General features: G+C 39.1%; 1 pseudogene; it reads right to left on the bottom strand.

Moving 5' to 3' along the window:
• Positions 1-950: 950 nt before the first annotated feature.
• Positions 951-1,061, bottom strand: LOC125473809 (annotated as a pseudogene).
• Positions 1,062-9,977: the final 8,916 nt, after the last annotated feature.

Genomic DNA, 9,977 nt, shown 5'->3' with positions numbered 1-9,977 from the left:
AGCAATGGTGAAATCGAATCCCTAGTTTCATCTCTATTGATACTATCCCATTTTATTAGTTGTTGATTCATTTATTTGTATTTACTTCATTCTCTTATGCTTTCAAGTTACAACCACAAATCTGCCTACATTGATTAGTTTTATTTCTCTAGTAAAAGTTCTTGCAAAACAAGTGATTATATAGGACCAATTAGTCTCTGTGGATTCGACACCCTTACTTGTGCCATTATACTAAACATATTTTAGCATCTAGGAAGGAAAACCCCTCAACAAAAATGGCGCCGTTGCCGGGGACTGATTTCAGTCCCTTGTAATTGCTTGTTTGCTATTTAAAGTTTGTTCTTTTCATTGTAGGTAGATTCTTGATTTTCATTCAAACTTATGTTATTTTGTTTCAGGTAGTATATGTCAAATAGACTTGTTGAGTTAGGCCAAAGAATTGAACGGTTAAAGGGCCACACTTTGGACAACTTTGTGCCATCAAGTTCCTCCATTATCCGTGAAGAAGAGGAAGGGAATTCACCTAGTTCAACAAGTAAAGGATCTGAGCAATTTAATTGGGAAAGAGAAGAAGAGATGGCGGGCAACCAAGATGAGCTTCGAGCTTTGGAGGACTTTGCTCAACCAATCATACCAAATTCACCTTCATGCATCTTGCTGCCCACAGAAGCTAGAAACTATGATCTTAAATCTTCACATTTCCATATGTTTCCCTCTTTTTATGGCTTACCTAATGAAGACCCTTTAGCTCATATTAAAGAGTTTTACAATGTTGTGAGTGGTTTACCTTTGCAGGGAGTAAGTGAAGCAAATTTGAGGATGAGAGTGTTTCCTTACACCTTGAAAGATAGGGCCAAGAGTTGGTTGATGACTCTAACACCAGGTTCCCTCACCACATGGGATGTCGTGGCTAAGAAGTTCTTGGAGAAGTTCTTTTCCACTCAAAAGACAGCCACATTAAGGGGACAAATCTTCAACTTCAAACAAGATGATGGAGAACCTTTCAATGAGTGTTGGGAGCGCTTTAAAGGCCTTTTGCTGCAATGTCCACACCATGGGTTACCTTTTCACTTACAAATGCAAATTTTCTATGATGGACTAACCCAAACATGTCAATCAACTGTTGATAATGCAGCAGGTGGAGCATTGAAGAAAAAGAATGCCCAAGAATCATATAACATTTATGAGATGTTGGGGTCTAATGCTCAACACAAAGATTTAAGGGGTAAGAAAGTTGGAGTCTATGAAACAAGCTCTAATCATGATCTTTTGTTGTAGGTAGCTAACCTAGAAAGGAAGATTGAATCCGTGCTCAACATGGTGCCAAAAGCAAATGAAGTGTGTGCCATTTGCAACATACCAAGCCACCCTACTCATCAATGTCCATCTAGGGAAGCTTATCCCGAGTATGTTCAAGAGCAAGTGAACCTCATGAATTCTTACAATCAAAGGCCAAGGAATGATGTGTATTCCAATACATATAACTCAAGTTGGAGAGATCATCCCAACCTCTCATGGAAGAACAACAATCAATTCCAAAATTTCCAACCAAAACCTGCCACTACTCTAGAGGATACGTTTAAGTTGTTAGCCCAAAACACCTTGCAATTCCAACATTCCACAAATAGCACTCTCCAACAACATTCGGCGGCTCTAACCAAAATGGAGACACAATTGGGGCAGATTGCAGATGCCTTGAACCAAAGAGAGGTTGGAAAGTTTCCAAGCCAACCCGTGATACTCCAAAGGAACCAAGAGCAAGCCAAAGCAATCACTACACTTAGAAGTGGTAAGATTATTGATAATAGAATTGGCAATGAAGTTACTAATGAATCTGATCATGTGAATGCAGGGGTTACTCAAGGAGAAAATGAGAAACCAAATGAGGAACCAAGCCATGCCACTTCCTCATTTGAAGCACCAAATCTTCATAAGGCCGAGAAACCATACACTCCACCAATACCATTCCCTGGAAGACTTACCAAGAGCAAGCAGGATAAGTCATTTAAGGAAATTTTTGATATACTAAGTAAAGTGAATGTTAACTTACCTTTGCTTGATGTCATTAGGAACATGTCGGCGTATGGGAAGTTCTTCAAGGAGTTAAACAGCTACAAAAGGAAGTATGGACCACATGAGAAGGTGGTGGTGTCCGAGAATGTGAGTGCAGTTTTGCAAAGAAAACTTCCACCAAAGCTCAAGGATCCAGGAAGTTTCTCTATCAACATCACTATAGGGGACAAGAAAGTAGAGAAGGCGATGCTTGATTTGGGTGCTAGCATCAACTTAATGCCTTATTCCGTGTACCTTCAACTAGGTTTGGGGGATTTGAAAGCCACCACCATTTCATTACAACTTGCAGACAGATCCGTGAAATATCCAAGAGGTATAGTAGAAGATATTCTAGTTCAAGTTGATAAACTAATCTTGCCTGCAGATTTTGTAGTGTTGGACATGGAAGAAGCTCATATACATGACCGAGAGTTGCCTATATTGCTTGGGAGACCTTTCATGGCCACGGCCAAGACCATCATTGATGTGCAAAATGGACTCCTCACTATGACAGTGTTAGGAGAGACAGTTCAATTCAAAGTGTTTGAATCTCTTTCTCATCCTTCTTCATCTCTTGATTGTTATGTCATTGATGTGCTTGATTCACTTGTTTTATCTAAGTTCTTGTAGGCACAATCTAATGAACCATTACAAACTGTTTTGAGTCACTCTCAAGATGAGTTTGATGAAGAAGATGCACTCATAGAAGAGGTAGCTGCCTTGGAAGCATTGGCATCGTATCCTTTGAATGTTTCCCCTCTTTTAGAGCCTTTAGAATCATCAATGTTACATCTAACTCCTTCCACTATTAAGGCACCAAAACTTGAACTTAAACCACTTCCACCACATCTAAAATATGCATATCTAGCTGAATTTGAAACTCTTCCAGTTATCATAGCTTCTGACCTCACCCCAAATGAAGAAGATAAACTAATTAGGGTGTTAAAAGAGTTCAAATCGGCTTTTGGTTGGTCTATTGCAGATATCAAGGGAATAAGCCCTACCATGTGCATGCATATGATTCTTTTAGAGGAAGGAGCCAAGTCAACTCGTGAACCACAAAGAAGGCTCAATCCACACATGAAGGAAGTGGTGAGGAATGAAGTGTTGAAATTGTTAGATGTGGGGATCATATATCCCATTTCTGATAGCAAATGGGTGAGTGCTATTCAAGTGGTACCTAAGAAGGTGGGAATCACAGTGATGAAGAATGAAAACAATGAGCTTGTGCCCACAAAGCCCACGGCTAGTTGGCGTGTTTGCACTGATTACAGGAAGTTGAATTCTAGCACTAGAAAAGATTACTTTCCTATGCCTTTCATAGATCAAATGCTTGAGAGATTGGCAGGTTACTCACACTATTGTTTTCTTGACGGTTACTCAGGTTACAATCAAATTGCAATTGCTCCGGAGGACCAAGAGAAAACTACCTTTACTTGCCCTTTTGGCACATTTGCATATAGGAGAATGCCTTTTGGACTTTGCAATGCTCCAGCAACATTCCAAAGATGCATGTTGGCAATCTTTTCTGACATGGTAGAAAGATTCATTGAGGTATTTATGGATGACTTCTCAGTGTTTGGTTCCTCTTTTGATGAATGTCTTAACCATCTCTCCTTAGTACTTCAAAGATGTCAGGAAACAAATTTGGTTCTCAATTGGGAAAAGTGCCAATTTATGGTGAAACAAGGAATTGTGTTAGGACATGTAATCTCTAGCAAAGGAATGGAGGTGGACAAAGCCAAAATTGACGTCATCACCAATATGGTAGCCCCCACCACTGTGAAGGGAGTAAGAAGTTTTTTGGGACATGCGGGTTTTTATCGTCGTTTCATTAAGAACTTTTCAATGATCACTCGTCCATTATGCAATCTGTTAGCTAAAGATGTTGCATTTCATTTTGATAAGGCTTGTATGGATGCATTCAATACTTTGAAATATGAACTAACCTCAGCCCCTATTATTATGGCACCAGATTGGTCATTACCTTTTGAATTGATGTGTGATGCCTCTGACTATGCTATTGGTGCAGTTTTAGGGCAAAGGGTGAACAAGCTTCCACATGTGATCTACTATGCAAGCCGGACTCTACATGATGCTCAACTTAACTATTCCACTACTGAAAAGGAGTTGCTTGCTGTTGTTTTTGCCTTAGAAAAGTTTAGGTCATATCTTGTGGGATCTAAAGTTATTGTGTTTTCTGATCATGCAGCCCTTAGGTACTTGATGACAAAGAAAGATGCTAAACCACGCTTAATTAGATGGATACTCTTACTACAAGAGTTTGACTTGGAAATTCGAGATTAGAAGGGAAGTGATAACGTTGTGGCTGACCATTTGTCAAGGCTTAATGAAAACCATGGAGTTGGACAACCTTTGCCCCTAAATGAATCATTTCCAGATGAACAACTCCTTGTTGTTCAAGAACAAGAACCATGGTATGCTGATTTTGTTAATTATCTTGCTTGTGGTGTAATGAGAAATGACCTTTCTTTTCAGCAAAGAAAGAAGTTCCTTGCCATGGTAAAGCACTACGTTTGGGACGAACCATATTTGTTTAAATATTGCCCTGACCAAATCATTAGGAGATGTGTCCCAGAGAGTGAGCAACAAAGCATTCTAACATTTAGCCATACATTAGCATGTGGAGGACATTTTGGTGCCAAAAAGACATCTCTAAAGGTTTTACAATCTGGTTTCTTTTGGCCTACTTTATTCAAAGATGCTTTTGAGTTTTGTTCTAAGTGTGATAGGTGCCAGAAAATGGGGAACATTAGCCGAAGAAATGAGATGCCATTGAACAACATTTTGGTGGTGGAGCTCTTTGATGTTTGGGGAATCGATTTCATGGGACCATTTTCATCCTCTTTTGGCCACTTATACATATTAGTGGCAGTAGATTATGTATCCAAATGGGTTGAAGCCATTGCTACAAGAACTAATGACCATAAAGTTGTTTTGAATTTTCTTAAAGATGTGATTTTTTGTAGGTTTGGAACCCCAAGAGCTATTATTAGTGATGGTGGTAGCCATTTCTGCAACAAACCCTTTGAATCCTTGATGAAGAAGTACAACATTAACCACAAAGTGGCAACCCCGTACCATCCTCAAACCTCGGGACAAGTGGAGATTAGCAATAGGGAGATCAAGAACATCTTGATGAAGACTGTGAGCCCTACAAGGAAGGATTGGTCATTGAGGTTAAATGATGCACTATGGGCATATAGAACAGCATACAAGACCCCCATTGGCATGAGTCCTTATCGCCTTGTGTTTGGGAAAGCTTGTCATTTGCCAATGGAGCTTGAACACCGTGCATATTGGGCCATCAAGAAGTTCAACTTTGATTACAAGGATGCTGGAATAGCAAGGAAGCTCCAACTTAATGAGTTGGAAGAACTTAGAAATGAGGCATATGAGAATGCCAAAATCTACAAGGGACGAACTAAACTCTATCATGACAAGGCCATCCTAAGGAAGGAGTTTTACCAAGGTATGAAAGTACTTTTGTATGACTCACGTTTGAGACTTTTTCCAGGTAAATTGAAGTCTAGATGGGTGGGACCATTCAAAGTGCTACAAACATTTCCCCACGGAGCTGTGGAGCTAGAGAACATGAAGAATGGCACCTCTTTTAAAGTCAATGGGCAGCGATTGAAACCATACTTGGATAAAGTGGAGGAAGAGCAAGTGTATCAATTCATAGATGTTCTTGAATTTACAACACCATGAACAAGCTACCATGTCTTGCCTAGACATTAAATAAAGCGCTTGCTAGGAGGCAACCTAGTGTGGTTTGTGTTCTTTCTTTATGTTGTGTTTATTTTGTTACCATTCCATATTTTTTTTGCCTACTTGCATTGCATACAATTTTAAACATCGAGGACAATGTTTAGGTTAGGTTTGGGGGTGTGGGATGGAAGGTTTGTTTTGTGTTTGTTTTAGGTGTTAGTTTTGGTTAAGGGTGTTTTTGCTTACTAATATGAATGTATATGAGGGCTATGTTTGAAAACAAACGATTGGGTTGCTATGAAAAAGTGTTGCATCTTGTTGTCATGTTTAAAGTGTTTCTACTCCTATCTTTTTCTTTCAATTTCACTTTAAATGATCTCATTACTTCTATTTTGTTTGGATACTAAGAATTACTCTCCGTTGCAGATACCATGTGTTTAGTATCATTCATGAATGAACTCAATGAGATGATGTTAGGCTATGCATGTTTTAACTACTAAAAGGCTTAAATCCTACCCATTTGTGTGCTCCATTCACCCTTGTTGCAGCCAAACACTTTAGCCTAATTCTTTCATCACCTACACCATACTCTACCATTCTAGCTCATTACAAGCCATACCTTATAGTTTGGGGAATACCAACGTGATGAAGACTAAAGGTAAATTGAGCTTTGGAGCAAGGGTGTGGCATGTACCGAGGGCACCTATGTTGAAGATGCTTCTAAAAATAAAGTTATAAAAAAAAAAAAAAAAAAAAAGAGAATTAAAGTGGATACAAGTTCCAAATCTCCTCATTATAAGACATAGGGCCTGGATGCCAAAAACAAAGAAGAAAGAAGACAAACGCAAGAGAAGAGCATGATCCTCAAGGACATTTTGGTATGCCCCAAGCTCTAATATTTCATATCAATTCTTTCGTAAACTATACCCTAAGCCTTGCATTACAATCTTGAGAAAGACCTAGCTGATCATTGAGGATGTATTCATGGGTGATGGTAAGTGTGTGTGTTATCTATATTCTTAGCATTTGATTCATTTCATGAGATCTACTCAGAAACTGTACTTCCATTTCAGATTTCATATGTGAGAATTTTGATTCCCTTTACATAATTTCACTCATATATGTTGTGGAGAGACTAAACCTTAGGATCTGAGTGAGAACTTGAGTGGAAGCTGTGAGGAGTAGAGTTGAGGCGAATTCTATCTTAAAGCAATTGGGTATGATGACCTTGAAGTTGTAAGGCATGGAGAAATATCTTTATACGTTACAATTGATACGATTCTTTGAAGTGGAAAACTTTTGAGTTTGAATGTATGACAAAATCTTCATTGGTTCTTATTAGTTTGTTCAAAGCATGTATTAGCCAAATTATTTGCAGATTTTGTAGATGTTTGTGGGTTCATCATTGTAAACCCTCAGGAGACACAACTCCTTCAACTAGGGACACCTAGGGGTTCAAAGGCTTGTTGCACATGCTCAGTGCAATCGTTTGGCCAGCGAAAGTGGTTTAGTTAGATGTTTGTGTTTTGTGTGTTTTAGTTTCAAGTTTGCTCGAGGACTAGCAAAAAACCAGGTTTGGGGGTATTTGATAAGTCTCATTTTGCATGCATTTATATATTCCTTATTTGGCGTCTTTGTGATGTTTTTGGATTAAACTAGTTGCATTTTACATTATTTGGTGTTAGTGTGCAGTCAAGTGTGTATTTGGATCAAAGGGAAGGCAAATGAAGTAAAAACATTCCTTTTGGTAGCTGAGCATTCTTCCAAACGTGGAGAGGATTCTAGGGAGTTAAATTGAAGTCCAAATGAGGAATCTAGGACTAAGGTGGCTGCTTAAATTCAGGAGAAGATGTGATTAGGAAAGTGGTGCATTGGAGTCACATTGGATGGTTCTAAACAAGGCAAAAACATGCGGACACCTTGTTCATTCCACATAACTTGTGCCGTGTATTCCCTTGCCTTGTCCAGCTCCCTTTTGCACCAAAAACATTCACTCCCATTAATTAAACCATTCAGCCATATTTACACCAACAAACATCATCATGCCGTGCAAATCCCATGTGGTTCCAGCTCACTTATGCACTTCTAAACACCAAGACATGCATTCACATGCATGTTCACAACATGGCCGTGCATTCCATTACCTTTCTCCAATTCATCTTTGCAGATGTCCACTCCCTTGTTGCAGACATTGCACATGTATCTTTGATTAAATAAACCACATACCTGCAGATCATGTCCATGCCTTGCATCCATCATTCCAGAAATCCACTCATCCCATCATTTCATGCGATTCCAGCTCCTTCTTGTCTATGCCGTGCACTTTCATACTCTTTTCTAGATTTGAACAACCAATTCCAGGTTGTCCATTTCAGCTTTGCAGCCAACACACATGCATGTTCAATTAAAATAGCCAAATGCATGCATATTTCCCTAGTGCCGTGCATCCACCACCTCAGAAACCCACTCATTCCAGCTCACTTATGCACTGCCATCTGACTTGTGCAATTCCAGCTCCATTCTTAATGATGGCAGTGACATTTCCTCTCTATAAAAACCGTGCAAACTCACTTCATGAGGGTTGTTGGTTCATTCCATTATTCACACACATAGCCGCTCCATTCCCACTCCATTTCTGCCCATTTGCTCTCCCATTTACAGAAAACATCCAACCTTAAGCCGATCCATTTTTCATTTACATCACACTTGGAGAACCAACACCAAAGGGCACTCTTCAAGGAATTCAACATCAGTTTTGCTTCAAGGGTTTCTTCTTCTTAATTCTATGTTCACTCATGTTACTTATTTTTATGTCAAATCTTTGTAAACATGAAGTGTAACTAATCTCTCTCTAGGGATTCGATGTAGCCTTGCAAAGTTTGCCATGTAATCAAGTTAGAATGCTCAGTTTGTCCATCTATTTCTTGTTTCATTCTCTGATTTAATTGTGACTTTGTGAGTTGATTTTAATGTTTGATCACCATTTGAATTAACCACAGGTTGTTTAGCCAAGATTAGGACACACATCATGCATATTCTTGGTAGATATGTGAATGGATGAAGGGAATACTTTGCAAACAACCTGCCAAGTGTTACCTTTGGTTTTATGAAAGTTTCTTGTTCGTAACACCTTCTTGATTAGGGACCCAAGTTGCACATCACAACTAGGCTCATGATTAGGAACAAGTGATCAAGTCCACACATCATATGGTTGATCATATCTAAGTGAAACAAACTCAAGAAATAGGTAGATGGCTGAGTATAAACTAACTTAACAAACATGGACTTGGTTTAGCAATGGTGAAATCGAATCCCTAGTTTCATCTCTATTGATACTATCCCATTTTATTAGTTGTTGATTCATTTATTTGTATTTACTTCATTCTCTTATGCTTTCAAGTTACAACCACAAATCTGCCTACATTGATTAGTTTTATTTCTCTAGTAAAAGTTCTTGCAAAACAAGTGATTATATAGGACCAATTAGTCTCTGTGGATTCGACACCCTTACTTGTGCCATTATACTAAACATATTTTAGCATCTAGGAAGGAAAACCCCTCAACATCAAGCACATAGAAATCTGCAGGAAAAATCAAGTGGTCTACCTGCACCAAAACATCTTCCAAAACTCCTCTCGGGTATGCATTAGATCGATCGGCTAATTGAATAATAACACCATCATTTTTAAGCTCTCCTAGATTCATAGATGCATAAACAGAGTATGGCATGACATTAATTGATGCACCTAAATCTAGCATAGCATGTTCGAACCTTGTATTACCAATTACACAAGGGATAGTGAAACTACCTGGATCTTTGCATTTAGGTGGCAGCTTTCTTTGCAACATTGCAGAGACATTCTCACTTACATGTACCACCTCCTTCTCCTGAACTCGTTTCCTTGTTGTACAAATCTTCCTCAAAAACTTAGCGTACTTTGGAATTTGCTTAATTGCATCTAGGAGCGGGATATTGACATGCACCTTTCTAAACGTCTCGAGGATGTCTTTTTCATCCTCCTCTGTCTTAGATTGCATAAACCTGCCAGGAAAGGGCACATTTTGTGGAACGGGGTTAGAATTAATCGAATTTGAACCCAACTTACCTTTGGTGGCCGAATGGGATGCATTGGATGAAGTAGTGTCCTTAGGTGCTTGCGGCAAAGGGGATGGTGTCCTTGCCGTGGGCTTGT

The sequence above is a fragment of a genome, unplaced genomic scaffold, assembly GCF_019419815.1.
Source record: "Pyrus x bretschneideri cultivar Hongxiangsu unplaced genomic scaffold, Pyrus_bretschneideri_v1 Contig98, whole genome shotgun sequence".
NCBI classification, from domain to species: domain Eukaryota; kingdom Viridiplantae; phylum Streptophyta; class Magnoliopsida; order Rosales; family Rosaceae; genus Pyrus; species Pyrus x bretschneideri.
This window is presented reverse-complemented; position numbering and strand designations above follow the sequence as displayed.